We start from the raw sequence: 23,237 nt of genomic DNA, 5'->3' as shown, positions 1-23,237 counted from the left end.
AGGACTCAAATTAGCATGCATTCAATAAGCAAAAGTAAATCATCTCATGCGTCCGTACATCGTCGAATATTATCACTAATACATCCCAAATAGTGTCATACATATAACATCACTAATACAACTAAAACCCTAGCACACGACGGGTATCGGCGCGGGCGGTGGACACCCACAGAGAAGGAACCATCACGGGATCATAGCTCCAGTGAGATCCCTGGAGAACCTGCCAGGTATTGGAGAACCTGTGCTCCAACGCAAACAAGTAGCGACGGACGTGCGCGTCCTCCTCACTGACACGGTGACGCACCACCTCCGCGGAGTCCTCGAGCCTCTGGACCGTCACTGGCCCACGCGACCGCCACCAAAGAAGGTTCGGGTCAACGACAGGCTGGCTCCTCACCAACCTGCGCCCCCCGGTAGGTAGCGCCTCCCAGTACCACCCCGGCAGAGCCCAGTCCCGGACATGGCCCATCTGGTCAAGCAGGTGTCGTCCTCCGCCGACTCGACGACGAGGATGCGGGATAGGCATCGTCCACGTCGATGCGAGAAAAATTGCTTTAACTAAAAAAATAGCAACAAGTTCTTACTAACGAGTTCTATTAATTCAATTAGTTCTTACTAAAAATAAACTTACTATAAATAAAAATAAACTAATACCTAATTAGTACCTAGTTCTTACTAACTAATTAGTACCTAGGAACTACTGCCCTAATTACCATATAAGTAATTAACTAACTAGCACTAAAAATAGCCTAGGGTTCATACTAACTAGCACTAAATAGCTAGGGTTCATACTAAGCAGAGAAGAGGGATTGGAAGGGGAGAGTGCTTACAGAGGGCGGGGAGAGAGATGGGGTCGGGGGAGACGGCGGCACCGAGGCGCGGCGAGGCAGGGTCGGGGGAGACGGCAGCGAGGCGGGGTCGGGGGAGATGGCGGCGAGGCGGAGGCGAGGCGGGTCGGGGGAGATGGCGGCGAGGCGGAGGCGGAGTGGGGTCGGGGGAGATGGCGGCGATGCGGGGTCGGGGGAGATGGCGGCGAGGCGAAAGCGACGAGGAATAGTAGAGGAGAATTGGGGAAGGAAGCAGAGGAGAGGGAATCAGGCCGCGCGGGGGTCAGGTGAAAATAGCTTAATAGTAGAGTGGGGAGGCAAAACGCGCTGCTGCTAAAATCCGTAGTAGTAGCGCTGTTCGTAGAAGGGCGCTACTACTATACCTAGCACGTCGGGAACGGTGTGGCAATTATAGTAGTAGCGCGTTCTGTTCCTGCCGCGCTACTGCTAAGCGGGTAACAGTAGCGCAGTTCTAGCAGACACGCTACTGCTAAGTAGCTGTTGCGCCTCATTTTAACAAGCGCTACTGGTAACATTCTGTGTATAAGGTTTTCCCTACTAGTGTTAGGTTAATTAATGGATTAATTAAAATGGGTCACTGATAGGGGGGACCCACCTGTCAGGTTGACCAGGTCAACTGCTGACGTCATGACGACGTCAGCAAACACTATTATGGATAATGTTGATTTAATTAATTTAATAAATCCTAAAAATGATTTAAATCTTTTAAAAATTAATATAAAATAAACCGTAGCTCGGATGGAAAAACTTTGTACATGAAAGTTGCTCAGAACGACGAGACGAATCCGGATACACAGCCCGTTCGTCCGCCACACATCCCTAGCATAGAGAACACCAAACTTTCCCCCTCCAATTCATCTGTCCGAAAACGCGAAACCCTGGGGATATTTTCCCGAATGTTTTTCCCCCTTCGTCGGTACCACCTCATACCATGTTAGGGCATCCCTAGCACCGCGTATTTTCATGTTATGCCTTGTGATGCTTTGATTGCACTGTTATTTATTGTGTTCCCCTCCGTTACTTCTTTCCGGTAGACCCCGAGACCGCTGCCGGTACCCCTGTTGTCGACTACGGTGTTGAAGACCCCTCTCTCTTGCCAGAGCAACCAGGCAAGCCCCCCCTTTGATCACCAGATATCGCCTACTCTTCTCTATAATGCTTGCATTAGAGTAGTGTAGCATGTTACTGCTTTCCGTTAATCCTATCCTGATGCATAGCCTGTCCTTGCTACTACTGTTGTTACCTTTACCTGCAATCCTAATGCTTAGTATAGGATGCTAGTTTATCATCAGTGGCCATACATTCTTGTCCGTCTGCCATGCTATACTATCGGGCCGTGATCACTCGGGAGGTGATCATGGGTATATACTATATACTTTATACATGATACATGTGATGAGTAAAGTCGGGTTGGCTCGAGCAGTACCCGCGGTTGATTCACGAATTGGGGTTGGAAGGACATACTTTCCCGACAGCCCTCTGTGCGGATCTTTGTGGCGAAGCGACAGGTCAGGTTGAGACCACCTAGGAGAGAGGTGGGCCTGGCCCTGGTCGGCGTTCGCGGTTATTTCAAAATAACACGCTTAACGAGATCTTGGTATTTGATATGAGTCTGGCTACTGGCCTATACGCACTAACCATCTATGCGGGGACAGTTATGGGCACTCGACGTCGTGGTATGAGCCGAAGCCTTCGTGACGTCAGCGACTGAGCGGCGCGCGCCGGATTGGAACGTAAGCCTGCTCTTGTATTAAGGGGGCTAGTTCTGCTTCCGGCCGCCCACGCAACGTGCAGGTCTGCAATGGGTGATGGGCCCAGACCCCCTGCGCCATAGGATTTAGACCGGCATGCTGACCTCTCTGTTGTGCCTAGGTAGGGCTGCAACGTGTTGATCTTCCGAGGCCATGCATGACCCAGAAAAGTGTGTCCGGAGAAAGGGGATCGAGCGTATTGGGTTATGTGGTGCACCCCTGCAGGGAAGTTAATCTATTCGAATAGCCGTGATCTTCGGTAACAGGACGACTTGGAGTTGTACCTTGACCTTATGACAACTAGAACCGGATACTTAATAAAACACACCCTTCCAAGTGCCAGATACAACCGGTGATCGCTCTCTCACAGGGCGACGAGGGGAGGATCATCGGTTAGGATTATGCTACACGATGCTACTTGGTGAACTTACCATCTACTCTTTTCTCCTGCTGCAAGATGGAGGTTACCAGAAGCGTAGTCTTCGACAGGACTAGCTATCCCCCTCTTATTTCGGCATTCTGTAGTTCGGTCCACATATGATAGCCTTTTTCCGTTTGATACCAATGCATGCATATGTAGTGTAGCTCCTTGCTTGCGAGTACTTTGGATGAGTACTCACGGTTGCTTTGCTCCCCCTTTTTCCCCCTTTCTATACTCGATTGTTGCGACCAGACGTTGGAGCCCAGGAGCCAGACGCCACCGTCGACGACGTCTACTACTACTCGAGAGGTGCCTACTACTACGTGCAGCCCGCTGACGACGACCAAGAGTAGTTTAGGAGGATCCCAGGCAGGAGGCCTGCGCCTCTTTTGATCTGTATCCCAGTTTGTGCTAGCCTTCTTAAGGCCAACTTGTTTAACTTATGTCTGTACTCGGATATTGTTGCTTCCGTTGACTCGTCTACGATCGAGCTCTTGTATTCGAGCCCTCGAGGCCCCTGGCTTGTAATATGATGCTTGTATGACTTATTTTATTTGTAGAGTTGTGTTGAGATATCTTCCCGTGAGTCCCTGATCTTGATCGTACACGTTTGCGTGTATGATTAGTGTACGATTGAATCGGGGGCGTCACAAGTTGGTATCAGAGCCGACTGCCTGTAGGAATCCCCCTTTCCAACTCCTTGGCCGAAGTTGAGTCTAGTCATTGAAAAACTTTTACTAACATGGATGTGTGTCTTACGGGCCCACGTCGCCATTGGGTGGTATTGGGATCTTTTACTCCTTGTCTATACTCTGGTACTCTGATCTCTCTTCTATTCGGGTTAAATGAATTTTGCTAAATCTAACATTAGGATCTCGTTATCACTTTCACCTGGAGAGCCCCTTATTACTGATGATCGTCTGCTGCACGTGAAGACCCTGATGATACTCTCTGCTATTAGCCCGAGAACTTGTGTTCATCGCGATTGCAATTCCCCTTCCACCGTCAACCCTTATGGATAACCACTTGCAGTTGTTATTCTTGCATTCATCCCCAGTTGGTCTTGTTATTACAAGATACCCCAAAATACTCGTCGTTGTTTCGATAATACATTGAGCTTACTGCCTTACTGTTCTTTGTCACCTGAATACCCCTATGGATAATTCTCGCACTTATCCAATCTCCGCTCATCCCCCAGTTGTTCATGTGTTTGACAATGGTCTTCGAAATACTATTCGATCCTCCAAAAATCCTTAGTAGCTTATGGCTCTGCAATACTTGTCTGCTTGCATTATGGATGCTTTCCATATGTCTGGCAATATTAGTTGGTATCCTTAGACACCGCCATTTTGATCCAATTGATTCAACATGAGTGAGAATGCACGCAATCATCAGTTGATCCTTTTAAATTATCTTTCTGGCTCAGACGTCATTTTTGGAACATGAGCTTGTTCTTGACCAATCTGTTTGCCGTCAATTGTACCCTTAGGTTTATTGAACTTATCCACCCTTGATTAGAGCGTCTGCTTTTGATCCTTCTATCTGGAAATCATAGCTCCTTTGATATCTAAGCATCGAATCATTCAGGTGTTCTATAATCTGATGCCCTTGCATCCTTTCTTCAACTGATTGTGTGTTGATGCTCACATCGGCTCCGCTATGGACCCTCAGGTACTTTATTGGATTATTATTCGACAGTGTCATCCTTATTCAATAACCTTGTGAGCCTTTCCTCGGATAAATAATGCTTTTGGTAAATTGTATCCTCTGTTTTCTCAACCATGCTCTGTTTTCGAGCTGGTGGTGTTTACGATTGAAGCTTGTGGTATATGTTTCCACGAATACCCTGACGGATTGAACCTATGCTTTTCTTAATCTGTGTGAACCCGAAAGTTTTCATGGGTCATCCTCCTTTGGTAATTCACCAGGTAGGTTTTGACACTGAAATCATTTTTATCTAGAGCAGTGAATGAAAGGTTATGCATTGAAGAAGTGGGAGTCGACCTTGAACTTTGTGTTCACGCCCATGGACACGATGTAGATCTTATCATTAAAGCTTCCCTTAAATTAAATTTTCCCCTTGGTATAAGTTCTTATATCTGGGATCCGGCCTTTTTCAATCATGGTTTCGACCATATGTTCTTCTTTGACCCCATTTCACGGGCAAGTTTAAGCACTTGTCTTCTGCGGAGTAATACCCCAGTCCAACCTCTACTTTGATTTGTTGTCGAGTATTACCCCCCTGGTATCTCAAGATTATCACAGAACTTCATAACTTCTTATGAGTTCTTCATCAAGTGCTACATTCTCATTGATTCCAATTTTTCATGGGCTCTGAGTTACTTAACACTCAAAGACAACGATAACTGAATCGAGTCCGCACTGCGATTCAACAACTCTTAGTAATCTTCAATGCTTACGAGTTTGTACTCGATAGTGTCATTCCCAACTGATTGACTACATCATCATCGCCAGGCTGACTGCTTGACCATTCTACCTATGTCCTTCATCCTCGGGACGCAATCCCGACAGTGCTCTAAGCTTACATCAAACGTTCACCATCATATTGTTTGTCTTGAGAGACAACTATGAATTCTGAGATGGCATCTTATCTATGGTTATAATAACCTTTTGCTTCACCATTCCCTTGGCTTGATGTCATCGCCGAGCGATTGCATCCTCATGGAGCCTCTCGACAAGATTTGTCGTGATCATCATCAACATTTTGAGCCCTTCCAAGATATTAATTGAATTCATGATGAGAAGTACCCTCCTTGCCCTCGATGATTTGTGTCATCATCGACCATTTTATTGCCTTCCGTTCAACACAAACTTGTTCGTGTCTCTAGCACCCTATTGCTTTCAAGTTAATGGTCGATATTTCATTCTTAGACTATTGGTTGTTGGATCACCTTTCTAACATTGATCATGCTACCTAAGACCATATTTTGGGTGCACTTTTCAACCAATGCTTAATTGTGTATGTTTTCCTCGAGCATACATCCTTATATCATTTGATCCGACAAATGTTGTCTCCTTGTTCACATAAGTGTGGAAATCCATCTTTTGAAAATCTCAATGAATTGTCGCTGAGTTCATCAGCCACCTCTTCATCCTCCCCTTGGTTTTAATGATGAACTCTTGTTTTGGAACTCGCTTCCATAGTACATTTCCCGAGAATCTTACATTGTCGTCTCGTCAATTGTGTTGCACCTTTTCTTCTCAGGCATCCTGAGTCTGAGGCATCCTGGCACCAATCAGATCTGAATCTCGGTCAGATATGATGGTTGGAACATGTTTCCAAGAGTTATTACATTGGTCCTTATATATGGGTAAGGTGAGGTCATGCCTATCACACCTGGCCAGAGGACTTGTTGTTATAGATTCCTTTTCAGCAAGGTTATCCCTTCTTCCATGAGGGAATTGTAAGACCTATTCTTCAAGTTATTCCTGATGTATCCTTTGTGTCTCCAGAGTCTGATCTTCACCTGTTGACCATGTCAATGCTATCTTGAAGCATGTCTATGGTATTCCAATTTTCAACAAGAACATTGAAGCTAATGCTAAATGTTTCCTGCTCAATTATCCAAACACCGTTGTATGGGTAATATCATGAGCTTCCTCCCCCTTACTTAAGTGGTTTTCTACCTTCTATCTGGTCTTGGATATCATACTCTGCTTGTTCTTGGGAAGGATATACCCCTGAAATATGTGTTTAAACATATTTTCCTTCCCATTGATCTGTTTAATCTAATAATCACATTTTCCTTTCCATTGTTCTGTTTAACCTTCTTGAGGTTTATATGATCTAAGCTGTAATGCGTCACTGCTTTTATAAGCACCTTAGTGTACAACTCTGTCAGTAAGACCATGTTACTATTGTTGTAGAAATTCTAGTAACCACCGATGGACGAGAACTTTGCCTATTGGTCCGCCTCGTTCAACGAGCAGGAAGATAGTTCTCTTTGCCCCTCGCCCTTGGTACCGACGTTGTTGCCGACATAATTGACATGCTACCCTTTTGACATGCCTTGCTATCATGATCGTGCAAGATGTCACCGCTCCTCCTACTTTTAAACCCACATGGTGGGCCCATAACCCACAGGTCCCAGGATCGAAACCTGACTCTCCTATACACCCTGTTTCCAAGGTTATTCCTCGTGCGTGGCCTCGTATGTAATTCACGGACCACCTGTCTAGTGATCTATTCTGGTATGAGGCGCAATACCTATTATCGTTGCCCTGAACCCCTTTCACCTTCTAGTTAGGCATCGAACGATTGCCTATCCATTTGAAGCTTCTCATGGTACCTTCTTACTTTGCTCTCGATATCTTCTTAAGTTTCAAATCGAGAGATACTTATGCTTCTTCCCTGAGTTAACCGTCTAATGCTCGATCTTGTTAGAATCCTTCCATATCGAGTTTTCCCTTCTTACCCTTTTGTAAGTACGGTGAAGATCTTGAAGGAAGGATGACAACTTCATCATGATGACTTGAAGCGGAGAAATGAAGACATCAGCGCTATGGATCAACCACTTCGAGAAGAGCAACCAAGGCCGAGAAGATTTGTTAGGATTTCGTAACCAAACGTTTCCCCCTTATTCCACCTCTTAAATCTCGGGACGAGATTTCTTGTAGTGGAGGAGAATTGTGACGCCCGGATAGTTACGCTACAGTAATCCCATGTTAACGATGATGAGTCACCATGATTACTGTTGTTAATCTCGCGTTAGTTCTAAACTGATTCAAGTTTAAAATTTAAAATCAAGCAAACAATAGAAGTTTTCCAATATTAAAACCAAAATATTCAATAAATAGTAGATAAATCAGAGGCTAGGATAAAATTGTAAACAACATTATTAAAATTTGATAAGTCATTTAAACAACCTCAAATAGTGGATGAATACATTATTTAGTAGCCTTTTAATTAATCTAAATCTAATGTGAAATAGTATTTCACCTAGCCTAGTTTTTGGCGCCAGGATCTAATGCACTGCAATTTATGAGCTAGCCCCCATATTTTATAAAAAAATCAATTACGTGCTAAACATTTTAAAAAACAGAAAAGGGATAAATAAAAGGAAAAGAAATAAAACAAAGCGAAGCAAAAGGGACCCCACCGCTGGGCCTCGGCCCAGCTGGCCTCTGGGCCAACCAGGCCGGCCCAGCCGCGCCTACATACCCCCCACCCCTGACGCAAACCCTAACCCACCCCACGATCCCCACTTCTCCCACCACTCCCCCGATCCCCTCCTGGATCGAGATCGCCCCCAACGCCCCGGCTCGACCCCGCCGCCTCACCGTTCATCGGCGCCGCCCGTCGGACCACCCCATCTTCTTATCCGCTCCGTCGTCCCCTCGTCACCGGGCCGCACTACTCGTTGTCACCGTGCGCCACCACCGTCGTCGTCCTCTCCATCACCGAACCGCCGCCCGACGTCGTCCATCGCCGGAGCTCCTCCTCGCCGGCATGCTTCCTCTCCGATGTCGTCGTCTCCGTCGCCCTCCTCACGCCCTGCTGCCCCGATCCCTACTCCCCACCGTGAGCCGTCGCCTTCTCTTTCCCCTCCGCCTCCGCGCTCGCCGCGGCCCCCCTCCACCGTGGCCGCGCCTCGATGCTGCTGCTCGCCTCTGCCTGCCGCTCCCAACTGTACATGTCCGCCCCCTCCGTCCCGCTATGGCGCGCTGTCGCCGCGTGCCGCCTAGCCCTGCTGCTCGCGCTCCGAGGGCTCGTCAGCTCTGCCCGCGGCTCGTCGGCTCCGCCGCGCCCATCCAACCGCTGCGCGCGCTCGCCTGCGCCCTCCCTGACCGCTCGCCGGCAATACGCGCCGCCCTGGTCCCTATGCCCAGCTACCCGCGCTGCTAGCCTCCCCTGCTGCAGGCGCCTCGCCACCGCTCGTCGCCGGACCCGCACTCAGTTTTCCCCCACGCCGGCCGGCCACTGGCCTCGCCCCGCTGCACTCCCTGCGGGCGAGCGCCCGTCCAGGCGCCCGTAGCCCGCTTCCCGTGTGGACTCGGGCGCCCGACCGCACGCCTGTAACCTCGTGCCCGCTAAGGCCTCCCCAGGCCTATGACAAGTGGGCCCGGACCCTGGAACGTGTTAAAAAAATGCATGAAAAAAAAGATAAAAGTAATTAACTAATTAATTAGTTAAATAAATAAATAACTTAATTAATTTGGATTAATTAAATTAAACAACTAATTAAAGTAATTACACTTTAGTTACCTAATTAACATGATTAGATAATTAATTAATTAGTCAATGGCAGTGGGGCCCACCCCTCCCTAATTAATCCAGATTAGGTTAATAATGGAGTAATTAAAATTGGTCACTGACAGAGGGGACCCACCTGTCAGGTTAACCAGGTCAACTTCTGACGTCATGATGACGTCAGCAAACACTATTATGGATAATGTTGATTTAATTAATTTAATAAATCCTAAAAATGATTTAAATCTTTTAAAAATTAATATAAAATACACCATAGCTCGAATGGAAAAACTTTGTACATGAAAGTTGCTCAGAACGACGAGATGAATCAGGATACGCAACCCGTTCGTCCGCCACACATCCCTAGCATAGCGAACACCCAACTTTCCCCCTCCAATTCATCTGTCCGAAAACGCGAAACCCTGGGGATATTTTCCCGAATGTTTTCCCCCTTCGTCGGTACCACATCATACCACGTTAGGGCACCCCTAGCATCGCGTATTGTCATGTTATGCCTTGTGATACTTTGATTGCACTGTTATTTATTGTGTTCCCCTCTGTTACTTCTTTCCGGTAGACCCCGAGACCGCTGCTGGTACCCCTGTTGTCGACTACGGTGTTGAAGACCCCTCTCTCTTGCCAGAGCAACCAGGCAAGCCCCCCCCTTTGATCACCAGATATCGCCTACTCTTCTCTATAATGCTTGCATTAGAGTCGTGTAGCATGTTACTGCTTTCCGTTAATCCTATCCTGATGCATAGCCTGTCCTTGCTACTACTGTTGTTACCTTTACCTGCAATCCTAATGCTTAGTATAGGATGCTAGTTTATCATCAGTGGCCATACATTCTTGTCCGTCTGCCATGCTATACTATCGGGTCGTGATCACTCGGGAGGTGATCATGGGTATATATTATATACTTTATACATGATACATGTGATGACTATAGTCGGGTTGGCTCGAGGAGTACCCGCGGTTGATTCACGAATTGGGGGCTGGAAGGACATACTTTCTCGACAGCCCTCTGTGCGGATCTTTGTGGCGAAGCGACAGGGCAGGTTGAGACCACCTAGGAGAGAGGTGGGCCTGGCCCTGGTCGGCATTCGCGGTTATTTCAAAATAACACGCTTAACGAGATCTTGATATTTGATCTGAGTCTGGCTACTAGCCTATACGCACTAACCATCTACGCGGGGACAATTATGGGCACTCGACGTTGTGGTATGAGCCGAAGCCTTCATGACGTCAGCGACTGAGCGGCGCGCGCCGGATTGGAACGTAAGCCTGCTCTTGTATTAAGGGGGCTAGTTTTGCTTCCGGCCGCCCACGCAACATGCAGGTGTGCAATGGGCGATGGGCCCAGACCCCTGCGCCATAGGATTTAGACCGGCGTGCTGACCTCTCTGTTGTGCCTAGGTAGGGCTGTGACGTGTTGATCTTCCGAGGCCGGGCATCCCCCAGAAAAGTGTGTCCGGACAAAGGGGATCGAGCGTGTTGGGTTATGTGGTGCACCCCTGCAGGGAAGTTAATCTATTCAAATAGTCGTGATCTTCGATAACAGGACGGCTTGGAGTTGTACCTTGACCTTATGACAACTAGAACCAGATACTTAATAAAACACACCCTTCCAAGTGCCAGATAGAACCAATGATCGCTCTCTCACAGGGCGACGAGGGGAGGATCATCGGTTAGGATTATGCTACACGATGCTACTTGGTGAACTTACCATGTACTCTTTTCTCCTGCTGCAAGATGGAGGTTACCAGAAGCGTAGTCTTCGACAGGACTAGCTATCCCCCTCTTATTTCGGCATTCTGCAGTTCAGTCCACATATGATACCCTTTTTCCATTTGATACCAATGCATGCATATGTAGTGTAGCTCCTTGCTTGCGAGTACTTTGGATGAGTACTCACGGTTGCTTTGATCCCCCTTTCTATACTCGATTGCTGCGACCAGACGTTGGAGCCCAGGAGCCAGATGCCACCGTTGACGACGTCTACTACTACTCGGGAGGTGCCTACTACTACGTGCAGCCCGCTGACGATGACCAGGAGTAGTTTAGGAGGATCCCAGGCAGGAGGCCTGCGCCTCTTTCGATCTGTATCCCAGTTTGTGCTAGCCTTCTTAAGGCAAACTTGTTTAACTTATGTCTGTACTCAGATATTGTTGCTTCCGCTGACTCGTCTATGATCGAGCTCTTGTATTCGAGCCCTCGAGGCCCCTGGCTTGTAATATGATGCTTGTATGACTTATTTTATTTGTAGAGTTGTGTTGTGATATCTTCCCGTGAGTCCCTGATCTTGATCATACACGTTTGCGTGTATGATTGAATCGGGGGCGTCACAGAGGCTTATGTGTGACAGAGCGTATCATATCACGGGGTTTGGATGCACCGGCAAAATTTGCACCAACTCTCAAGGTGAGAAAGGGCAATGCACGGTACCGAAGAGGCTAGCAATGATGGAAGGTGAGAGTGCGTATAATCCATGGACTCAACATTAGTCATAAAGAACTCACATACTTATTGCAAAAATCTACAAGTTATCAAAAACCAAGCACTACGCGCATGCTCCTAGGGGGATAGATTGGTAGGAAAAGACCATCGCTCGTCCCCGACCACCACTCATAAGGAGGACAATCAAATAACACCTCATGTTTCAAATTTGTTACACAACGGTTACCATGCGTGCATGCTACCGGACTTGCAATCTTCAACACAAGTATTTCTCAAATTCACAACTACTCAACTATCACACTCTAATATCACCATCTTTATATCTCAAAACAATTATCAAGTATCAAACTTCTCATAGTATTCAATGCACTTTCTATGATAGTTTTATTATACCCATCTTGGATGCCTATCATATTAGGACTAATTTCATAACCAAAGCAAATTACCATGTTGTTCTAAAGGACAAGTGAAGCACGAGAGATCAATAATTTATATAAAATAAAACTACCACCGTGCTCTAAAAGATATAGGTGAAGCACTAGAGCAAAATTATATAGCTCAAAAGATATAAGTGAAGCACATAGAGTATTTTAATAAATTCCAATTCATGTGTGTCTCTCCCAAAAGGAGTGTACAACAAGGATGATTGTGGTAAACTAAAAAGCAAGGACTCAAATCATACAGGACGCTCCAAGCAAAACACATCTCATGTGGTGCATAAAAATATAGCCTCAAGTAAAGTTATCGATAGAAGAAGACGAAAGAGGGGATGCCTTCCGGGGCATCCCCAAGCTTTGGCTTTTAGTTGTCCTTTAATTTTACCTTGGGGTGCCTTGGGCATCCCCGATCTTAGGCTCTTGTCACTCCTTATTCCATAATCCATCAAATCTTTACCCAAAACTTGAAAACTTCACAACACAAAACTTAAACAGAAAATCTCATGAGCTCCGTTAGTATAAGAAAACAAACCACCACTTAAGGTACTGTAATGAACTCATTTTTATTTATTTTGGTGTTAAACCTACTGTATTCCAACTTCTCTATGGTTCATAACCTCTGATACTAGCCATAGATTCATCAAAATAAGCAAACAACACGCAAAAAACAGAATCTGTCAAAAACAGAACAGTCTGTGATAATCTGTAGGTTTCGAATACTTATGTAACCCCAAAAATTCTAAAATAAATTTCTGGACATGAGGAATTTATCTATTAATCATCTGCAAAAAGAATCAACCTAATCGCACTCTCCAGTAAAACATGGCAGCGACTCTCGTGAGCGCTAAAGTTTCTGTTTTTTACAGCAAGATCGCTAAAACTTCCCCCAAGTCTTCCCAAAGGTTCTGCTTGGCACAAACACTAATTAAAAGCATAAACCCACATATAAACAGAGGGTAGATGAATTATTTATTAATAAACAGAACCAAAAATCAAGAAACAAAAATAAAATTGGGTTGCCTCCCAACAAGCGCCTATCGTTTAACGCCCCTAGCTAGGCATAAAAGCAAGGATAGATCTAGGTGTTATCATCTTTGGTATGCAATCCATAAGTGGATCTCATAATAGATTCATAAGGTAATTTAATTTTCTTTCTAGGAAAATGTTCCATGCCTTTCCTTAATGGAAATTGGAATCTAATATTCCCTTCTTTAATATCAATAATTGCACCAATCGTTCTAAGGAAAGGCCTACCAAGAATAATGTGACATGTAGAATTGCAACTTATATCAAGAACAATGAAATCTATGGGCACATAATTCATATTTGCAATAATAAAAACATCATTAATTCTTCCCATAGGTTTCTTAATAGTGGAATCCGCGATGTGCAAATTTAAAGAACAATCGTCAAATTCACGGAATCCTAACACATCACACAAAGTTTTTGGAATCGTGGAAATGCTAGCACCCAAATCACATAAAGCATAGCATTCAATGCTATGTTTGGCGGCCATATCACCCAAATCACATAAACTTCCAATTCATGATCTTTAATTTTAATTTTAATAGTGGGTTCCCACTCATCATAAAGTTTTCTAGGGATAGAAACTTCCAATTCAAGCTTTTCTTCATAAGATTGCGTTAAAGCATCAACGATATGTTTAGAAAAAGCTTTATTTTGATTATAAGCATGCGGAAAATTTAGCACGGATTGCAACAAGGAAATGCAATATATTAAAGAATAATTATCATAATTAAATTCTTTGAAATCCAAAATAGTGGGTTCATTGCTATGTAAAGTTTTGACCTCTCCAATCCCACTTTTACCAATTTTAGCATTAAGATCTAAAAACTCCAAATCATTGGGACGCCTTTTAACTAAAGTTGACTCATCTCCAATCCCATCATTATCAAGATTCATATTGCAAAACAAAGATTTAATAAGGGACACATCAATCACTTTTAGATCTTCATCCTTATTATCATCAAGTTCTTCCGGTTTGGCGGCCATCTTATTAACTAAGGTGGCCTGCTTATCCGAAATTTGGGCTATTGAGTTTTCAAGATGAGCGAACTGAGATTTCAGACCATAAAATTCTTTAGACATATCATCGAGCTCTTTATTCATGTACCCCATAAAACTTTTTTGTTCTTTAAGCTCATTTCTGAAGAAATTATTATGCTCAAACTGCAAGGACATAAAACTTCTAACGTTATTTTCAATTTGTTCCAACCTTCTAAGGTGAGGATCAAAACTTTTTGGTAAGGCCATCGTGACAAACAACCCAACACACAAGCACACAAGAGGCAAGCGAAAAGAGACGAACTAGAAAAGAGAAGGGGAACGAAAAAGAGGGCGAATAAAACGGCAAGGGTGAAGTGGGGGGAGGAAAACGAGAGGCAAATGGAAAATAATGTAATGCGAGGGATAAGAGTTTGTGATGGGTACTTGGTATGTCTTGACTTGATGTAGATCTCCCCAGCAACGGCACCAGAAATTCTTCTTGCTACCTCTCGAGCACTGCGTTGGTTTTCCCTTGAAGAGAAAAGGGTGATGCAGCAAAGTAGCGTAAGTATTTCCCTAGGTTTTTTAGAACCAAGGTATCAATCCAGTAGGAGACTAGACACAAGTCCCTCGTACCTACACAAACAAATAAGAACCTCACAACCAACGTGATAAAGGGGTTGTCAATCCCTTCACGGTCACTTACGAGAGTGAGATCTGATAGATATAATAATAATAAGATAAATATTTTTGGTATGTTTATGATATAGATTGAAAGTAAAGATTGCGAAATAAAATAGATTGGACACTTATATGATAACAGATAGACCCGGGGGGGCATAGGTTTCACTAGTGGCTTCTCTCAAGATAGCATAGGTATTACGGTGGGAGCAATTGATAAAAAAGTGCATAATTATGAGAATATCTAGGCATGATCATGTATATAAGCATCACGTCCGCGACAAGTAGACCGAAACGATTTTGCATCTACTACTATTACTTCACACATCGACTGATATCCAGCATGCAGAGTAACGCATTAAGCAAGATGACATGATGTAGAGGGATAAACTCAAGCAATATGATATAAACCCTATATTTTTATCCTCGATGGCAACAATACAATACGTGTCTTGCTGCCCCTGCTATCACTGGGAAAGGACACCACAAGATTGAACCCAAAGCTAAGCACTTTTCCCATTGCAAGAAAGATCAATCTAGTAGGTCAAACCAAACTGATAATTTGAAGAGACTTGCAAAGATAATTAAATCATACATATAAGAATTCAGAGAAGAACCAAATATTGTTTATAGATAATCTTGATCATAAACCCACAATTCATCGAATCTCGACAAACACACCGCAAAAAGAGTTACATCGAATAGATCTCCAAGAAGATCGAGGAGAACTTTGTATTGAGATCCAAATAGAGAGAAGAAGTCATCTAGCTAATAACTATGGACCCGAATGTCTGAGGTAAACTACTCACACATCATCGGAGAGGCTATGGTGTTGATGTAGAAGCCCTCCGCAATTGATTCCCCCTCCGGCGGAGCTCCGAAAAAGGCCTCAAGATGGTATCTCTTGGGTACAGAAGGTTACGGTGGAGGAAATAGGGTTTCGTGGTGCTTCTGGATGTTTTCAGGGTATATGGATATATATATAGAAGGAAGAAGTATGTTGGTGGAGCTGCGAGGGGCCCACGAGGGTGGGGCACGCCTCCCTGCCTCGTGGCTCCCTCGTTTCTTTCTTGACGTCCACTCCAAGTCCCCCGGATCACGTTTGTTCCAAAAATAACTCTCCCGAAGGTTTCATTCCGTTTGGATTCCGTTTGATATTCTTTTTCTGCGAAACATTGAAATAGGCAAAAAAAAACAGCAATTTGCACTGAGCCTTGGGTTAGTAGGTTAGTCCTAAAAATAATATAAAAATGTATAAATAAGTCCATTAACATCCAAAACAGATAATATAATTGCAAGGAACAATCAAAAAAGTATAGATACGTTGGAGACGTATCAAACACCTAGCCTAGAGGATTGGGGGGAGGGGGCAGGGGCGGACCCAGATTGAAAATGCCCCGGTGTCCAGGTGTACACCATACCGGATGGATACCGAACAATACTATACATAACAACACATCTGTGTGTGTCATAAAGGTGTATGTATGTACGTGTATCTGAGCATCCGCAAATGTACTGCGTTTCTTGAAAAATAACTTAAAATATCTTATAGAAAGATGTTTACTGAAATAAAGTGTTTCGCCTAAAATACTTGTTGATTATTTAAAATTGGATACTATAAAATATCAAAATACTAAACAACAAAACAAATTTGCTCAGCGATGGCACATACGGCAATAGACCTTTTTCCGGAACATGCAAGAGTGTTGCGTGTTGATTCATTAAGATCTGGGGGATAAAACAACAAGTTGGATTGACAGAGGGCTCACAACCATCCGCCTTGACTGCCTACGATAATAGAACTTCAATTGTGTTTTACCCCCACCGCGCATGGTCAACAAATGATCCAAATACATGTTAAACCCTAAGAGAAATTAGGAAATCATGCCAATCCAATTTCAATTGTAATGCCCTTAAATTTAAAATCCCTAGAAATACAATTCGGAAAAAAGAATTAAATAAACATGAGAGAGATTGATTGACGATGTTACCAAGTGGGAAGTAATTCTGCCATCTATAAGTGGCCAGAGATGCCGGAGGGTGCATGGCCGGGAGAGCAGGGGTGGCTGGCAGAGAGGCGATACATCGACGGCGGCTGGCCGAGCAGGCGACGCCGTCTCGCCGGGATTAGATTCGAGGTCAGGAGGCGAATGGACACACATGTACAGAGGAGAAGATCGATCCAATTGATCATACAACTCTTCTTTTAGGTAAATGGATCATAGAGCTAGGTTTCGCTGTCTCCAACCGATCGGATGGGCTGCCACTGCTAGCTGGGCCGCGCTTGATCGCTATCTTGTTGTTTGCCTCGCTCGCTTTAGTCCGGTCCAACCTGGTGTCCAACTCTTGAATTGACCGGTGTCCTAGCCTAAACACTAAGACAATGCCCATGTGTTGCAACAGGACACACATGTTTTCCTAGTTCAACATCAATCGTATTTAAATGTGCCATTAAGATCCTCATGCATGATAAAAACGCTTTTATTCTTCTTTATCTTCTAATTTCAACCACCCCCTCTCCTCTCCCCTTCACCTCTCTTCTCTAGTAACTATGCACAAACAATCCAGATGAGTTAAGTACATGATTTTTTTTTTTGCATCCATCCAACCAAAAAATTAATTACATGTAATACCTTACATATAAACTTCACGATCCACTGAACGATCTACAAGATGGAAAAAGCATGATCGAGAAACTCCTCGAGGCACCATTCATTCACCCCCGGCCGCCTACTCCTCCTATACCCAATGATTCGGCCAAGGGGAACATGTGAGCCAACAGCCATACCGAGGCACCCCTAAAGTATGTGCATTTTCGCCACCGCCGAATGCATCGATGGCCGCGTATCTTGTGAACTGCCTAAACATAGGAAACACTACTTCAGATTTGAGTGTCTGTACATACATGGAGAAAGGTTTAAGAGTTCAATGTCAATAATTTGATTTTTTTTTACTTGACATTCGCAGTGACAAATAAAATCACAATGATGTACTTCCTATTCATGATGATCAATTGTATTTTACATACGAAAGGGAATTTATTCGGCCAAGAAATAAATAACTAAAAACTTCAGTAAAACGAAGGATAGGTTATGATGCATGGTACTGATTAGACCACATATATCAACGTACATAATTTTTTTGTAGGCGCAAAAAGTAGGAGGTAATAAACTACGTACCAAGTTGAAGCTCCCTACACATCCAAGGAATGAGGCCATCACAATCATCTATATTCAGCAAGTGCACACAGGCATCAGAGTTCTTGCCTGATCTTGACATGCCGCCATTCTCCGGTTACATATGATGTAATATGTACTCTGTCCCAAAATAAGTGGGACGGAGGGAGTATTTTCTTACGAAGAACAATTTTCTTCTGTAATTACAATGCACGCACATCTTAGATCAGGTTCAACTGAATCTCAGTTCTATAAATTATGTACAGATGCGAATTGGTGGCACCTTTTTCTCCTTTTTCTTTTCTCTAGACGGGTTCCATCTATTCATCTGGACCATGCACTATCTCCCATAATCCTGCCTTGAATCAATAAGCATGTGCATGCAAGTACAACCCTTTTGTCCCACTAATAGTTGTATCATCCCATGAGCCGTACCTGACTGAATATTTAGCACTGTGTTTTTTGTTTGACATTCAGACCTTCACTTCTCATTCATTATAATCTGAATGATGCTCATAGTCTATTATGCTCATATGATAGTCCGATTGAATTCCACCATTCCAATGAGTCTCTGGAAGCATCTTAAGCCACAACTACTTATTAGTCAGGCCTTGCAAGATATTATGTACTATATTTGTAAACTAATATAAGACCTTTTAGATCACAATTAGTCTACAGAGGGAGTACAACTCTAGCATATTTGCACATGATGATCTCATAAGAGGAGGAAGAACACATGCCTGCAAGGACAGATGAGAGGCCCGGGCGATCTCGTGCTTGAGAGCTCCTAGTCAAATCTGCGATGTTCCCCTGAGGGAGGGAGTCGCAGATGGTGGACTCCTCTTCCTCATGAACCCCACCATCATCCTTCCTCCTCCCTCTTCCAGGAAATCCACCTCAAATTCCATGGATTCCTAAAGGGGGTCGCTTGAATCGACGGCTGGTTGCTCGGATTGGGATGTCATGAACTAACATGAGAAGAACTGATAACCTGTGATACCACCATGCTGATCATCAGGTGATTGCTCCATTGAATGAATACAAATGCTTTACCAACAACTTGACAGGTGCATCATATTCATAGCCCTTTCCATACTGAGAAGATGAGTAGATCCAGTAAGCTTAAGCAAGTACTTCTTGGTCTACGTAACATTTACCAAGTACCCTGCTCTAAATCATTTACCAAGTACCCTGCTCTAAAACTCATGTGACAAATGACTCTAGTAGAAGTGGAAATTAGTAGTAGTAAAAATTGTAAGAAGCCCTCGGCTCAAACTATAAAATAGATAAAAATAATTAAGTTAACAATTTTGATTCAATAGTTGGAACACTGCACTTTTCTTTATATGGACATATACTAAAGACAATTTAGGCATGGAAGAGAAAAACATCACCTACAATCATTAACATCCCAGTATTCTGATTTGTAGCTAAAAACAACCATGTAACAAGCAAGCACATCATTTAACTATATAGAAGCATGTAAAACACATTTTCAAGAAAAACATTGGTGGTACTGAGCACAGTTAATCCAGCCGCTAATACTGCATCCACCATGCCTCAATTTCTAGGACCTCCATATAGATGAACGAACAAAGTAATAAAGCTTTTCCGTTTCCAAACGGACGGATCGGAAAAGGAAAGTATGGCTCACCAGGATGACAAGGATAGCACAGACGACGTTGCCCTGCCTAGGTCCAGGTGCTGAGTTCCCGAAGGACAATCCTGCAGCCGTTGCGCCGTGTTGCAGGACGCTTTCTTCCGGTGTTGCAGCAGCGGATCTCCACTGGCGTTGGGCCAGCAGACGCAGTCCACGAAGTGCGGAACACCCTAGGGAGGGTATCCTTGCTAGAGACCTCGACCGCACAATACATTAGAAAAAGAAAGTATGAACCTGCACAAATCTTTACGGGGCAACAATGGATAGTCCTTCAGTCACAAGTCACAATAACCATAATGAAACCATTCTGATCATACTCAGTTTTAAATTGGGCATAATAATATACATGAACAGAGCTTATTTCTAACACACATATTATGGTTGTGCCTCGCAGAAGTTTGCTTCTAAAAAAATCCCTCAAAAGCTATTTTGACAATGCCAGGCCTACTTTTGACAACAATTGGTAGGGGGCTAAAAAATTGATGCCAAACATAATGTACCGAGATGTTTCAACGAGAAGGAACTCACCGTCCTGTGACAAACAGTGCAGAAGCAATCTCATCGAAGTTTTGGAAGAACTCAAAAATTATATGCACCTTGCTTAATCCCTCTGATCTAACATGCTTGAACTGAAATTTAAATGCATACTAACTCCACAAGATGAATGTGTACACAATGAAGCATCGCAGTTCCATATGTTCCAAATTACTCAACCTGAGTGAGAATTTCTGCAGAAGCAGAGACATGACACATGGGACACCAATGACAATCGTGAAACCACACCGAACCAGGACCATGGTCCAAAGTGTCCCTATCATCTATAATCAATTGAACACCGACACTAAAAAGGATAGTGGTTCTAAAATTCTAAAGAAAGTTTAGATCCTCTACCAAATCTATCAAGACTCCCTAAAAAAACCTCCTCAAAGAAGATGAGGAGAGAAGTACACAGTTACAAGCCAGAGCTTGATGACACAACCAACATAAGATGCTTGCTCTCATTACCAAACAGAGGACGTCAAATATTAAACCTGCAAACCAAAACATGTTACAATATCTATGAAGATCTCCATCTACTTCTTTTCATTGACATGTTAATTAGGAGGTAGTAGCATGCAACATTTACAAATAAAAGTTTTGCAGTGCGCCGAGCGCCTCACCAAAATTCCGGAAAGCTGAATCTTATCATACCTGTGGGCACCTCCTTGTGGTCCTTCCCCTGGGACTCCATCTGAGATGGCTACACGGCCGCCCGGGCGATCATCACAGCGACTCAAGTTATTAATAGCAAGCCTCTGTCTCCTCTCCTATGAACATGTTGTGCATTCAATTTCACAAAATTATATTTCCAAAACATATCCTGAATATTTGATGATCTTGTACTAACTATATAGTACGATAGAATTACAAAAATAAAAGTATGACAATGACAGACTGACCAACACGTTCTTGGCTTGTTCACTCTGTTTGCTTTGCATTGCAGATTACATTTACATTCACATAGTATCATGTCAAATGTCTCATGAGTTAACATCACAAAACTTCTCTAAAAAAGAGCACCACAAAACTCTTATGAAAAATATGAGGTCATGCAGGATGCAACCAACCTTGGTTTGTCGGGGAAACCGAGCAAGATGTGTTATCCACGGCCATGTCCTTGGCCAGCCTCCTCTGTTGCTCTGCTCTCTCCCAATCGTCAGACAACTGCAACCACACCAACCCTCTTGAATTCCAACTCTGATCCACCACCATCGGTCACTGTCCAGCAGCTCCCCACAGCATGCCGACACAAAACCCCCGCTGCCGCCGCAATCTCCTAGTTGCACTCAATAAAGAATTCATTGTGTCGAATAGGAACACCAATACCTTGAAAGTAACCTCCTTGTATAAATAGGCAAGAAAGAGAAACTTACAGTGAGCACGTTGGGCAGCTTCTCGTTCACCATCTTTTCAAGAGCTAGAGCCAACTCCATTGCTAAAACCACAAGAGGCACTCAAGTAAGAACACATGAACATTTCACAAGCTAGGTTCCACAAAATGAAAGCAGCAAATCAGAGGAATATCTGGATTTAACATATTGCTAATTTCTTTCTGATTTGTTTCATGTCCTCCATCTATATTTGTCCGACGGCATGTTGAGTTGAAAAGGCCATTGGAGAGCAGCTACATAACTGACCAAAATCTAAAAACTGACAGCTGTTTTACGAAGCTACATAACTTTACATACATCTACTAACTTTAATACCCTGTGATCAAGTGTTACTTTCCCTAGATGATTAACCTGGAACAATGAGAATAAATACGATTAGTGCCGGTACCAATAATCAGTTCAAATATCTAAAATTTTCTGTCTTGAGCAGGTGCACAAAGAGCATGACAGAGCATCACATAACTAATCCAAACATATCTCCCTGCACAAAATTGCCCCAACGAGAGCAAAGAACAGCATACACAGCAGCATGATATGATACAAATCCCCATCTGAACCGCTTCAAAATTGCCCCAGCTAAGCCCTGCACATACATTAGAAAACATGCTGAGTGACGTGCTCACAAACTGACAATTATTCAAATCAGGGGAAAGATGAGTAGATCAATTGTAGCACCTTCAGATTTGGTACATCTTTTTTATTATGTTCATGTAGTGCTGTTGCTTGCCATGTCCGACCACCTCCACCACGCTGGCTTCGGACCACCACTGGAGCACCAAGAGTGGTGCCCTCGAGCATTTACGGGACTCGCGACAGGTGAGGGGAAGGCCTCCGGTGCCGGATTCGTCAGGATGGGCGGCGGCGGCGATAGGACGATGCGGCTAGTCGGCAGCAGCAGAAGCATCCGCCAGAGCTGCCGGTAGAGAGCGGAGGTACGCCGCACTCGGTCCTCCTGTAGCCGCTGTCCGCGACCGTGTCGACACTCGACATAGGCCCAAGCGCAGCGGTACTTGGGCTTGCCGATCTCGCGATCGATGACGTGCTGCATCCCCACCACCAGCACACAGAGGAGGGTAAGGCACGGCTGGCAGAGGTGTCCCGACTGTGACATGGATGGGGATCAGCGGCGGCTCCTGAAGCGGATGCGCGATGGCAAGGGATCCGCGATGGCAAGGGGTTCGGCAGCGTCAAATCTTGGCGTCGACGTAGCGACGAGATCGGCGGCGGCGAAGGGTTCGGCGGCGCAGGGATCAACGGCGCTTGATGGGCGAGCGATGGCGGCGGCGAAGGGATCCTGGCAGGAGCAATGCTACACTTCCGTAAATAATATTACGTGTTTTACGTAAAGTGCAACGTGGCTAATTAGTATTGAAGAAGGGGGAGGAAGGGGCCCCACCCACCTGAAAATCAGGGGGGGGCCGAAGTTAATTGGTTAGGCAGTTTAGGTTAGTCTACGTAGGCCTCACGTAGATGTAGGATTATTGTCCTGGCAGAGGTGTCCCGACTGTGACCTGGATGCGATCGAGGGCAGTCTGATCGCCTCGCTCGCTCGTGCGTGTGCGAGTCGTTGATTTTTTTCGTAGGCTTTTTTTCGCTCGCTCCCTCCTAACTCTGATCGCCTCGCTCGCTCCTGGATCGCTCCCTCCTACCATGGTTT

The 23,237-nt window shown here is 44.4% G+C and overlaps 1 long non-coding RNA gene across 1 annotated transcript; it reads right to left on the bottom strand.

Moving 5' to 3' along the window:
- Positions 1–17,392: 17,392 nt before the first annotated feature.
- Positions 17,393–22,875, bottom strand: LOC123151200 (uncharacterized). The gene is made up of 7 exons (XR_006475542.1): positions 22,256–22,875; positions 21,563–22,163; positions 21,257–21,465; positions 19,644–20,956; positions 18,273–18,980; positions 17,993–18,186; positions 17,393–17,673 (listed from the first exon to the last, which is right to left on the bottom strand). It is a non-coding gene; the product is annotated as an uncharacterized lncRNA (long non-coding RNA).
- Between the last annotated feature and the right edge of the window lie 362 nt (positions 22,876–23,237).

This window comes from Triticum aestivum, chromosome 7A (genome assembly GCF_018294505.1).
Source record: "Triticum aestivum cultivar Chinese Spring chromosome 7A, IWGSC CS RefSeq v2.1, whole genome shotgun sequence".
Classification (NCBI taxonomy): domain Eukaryota; kingdom Viridiplantae; phylum Streptophyta; class Magnoliopsida; order Poales; family Poaceae; genus Triticum; species Triticum aestivum.
The sequence above is the reverse complement of the archived record's forward strand: the minus strand, read 5'-3'. Positions and strand labels throughout refer to the sequence as shown.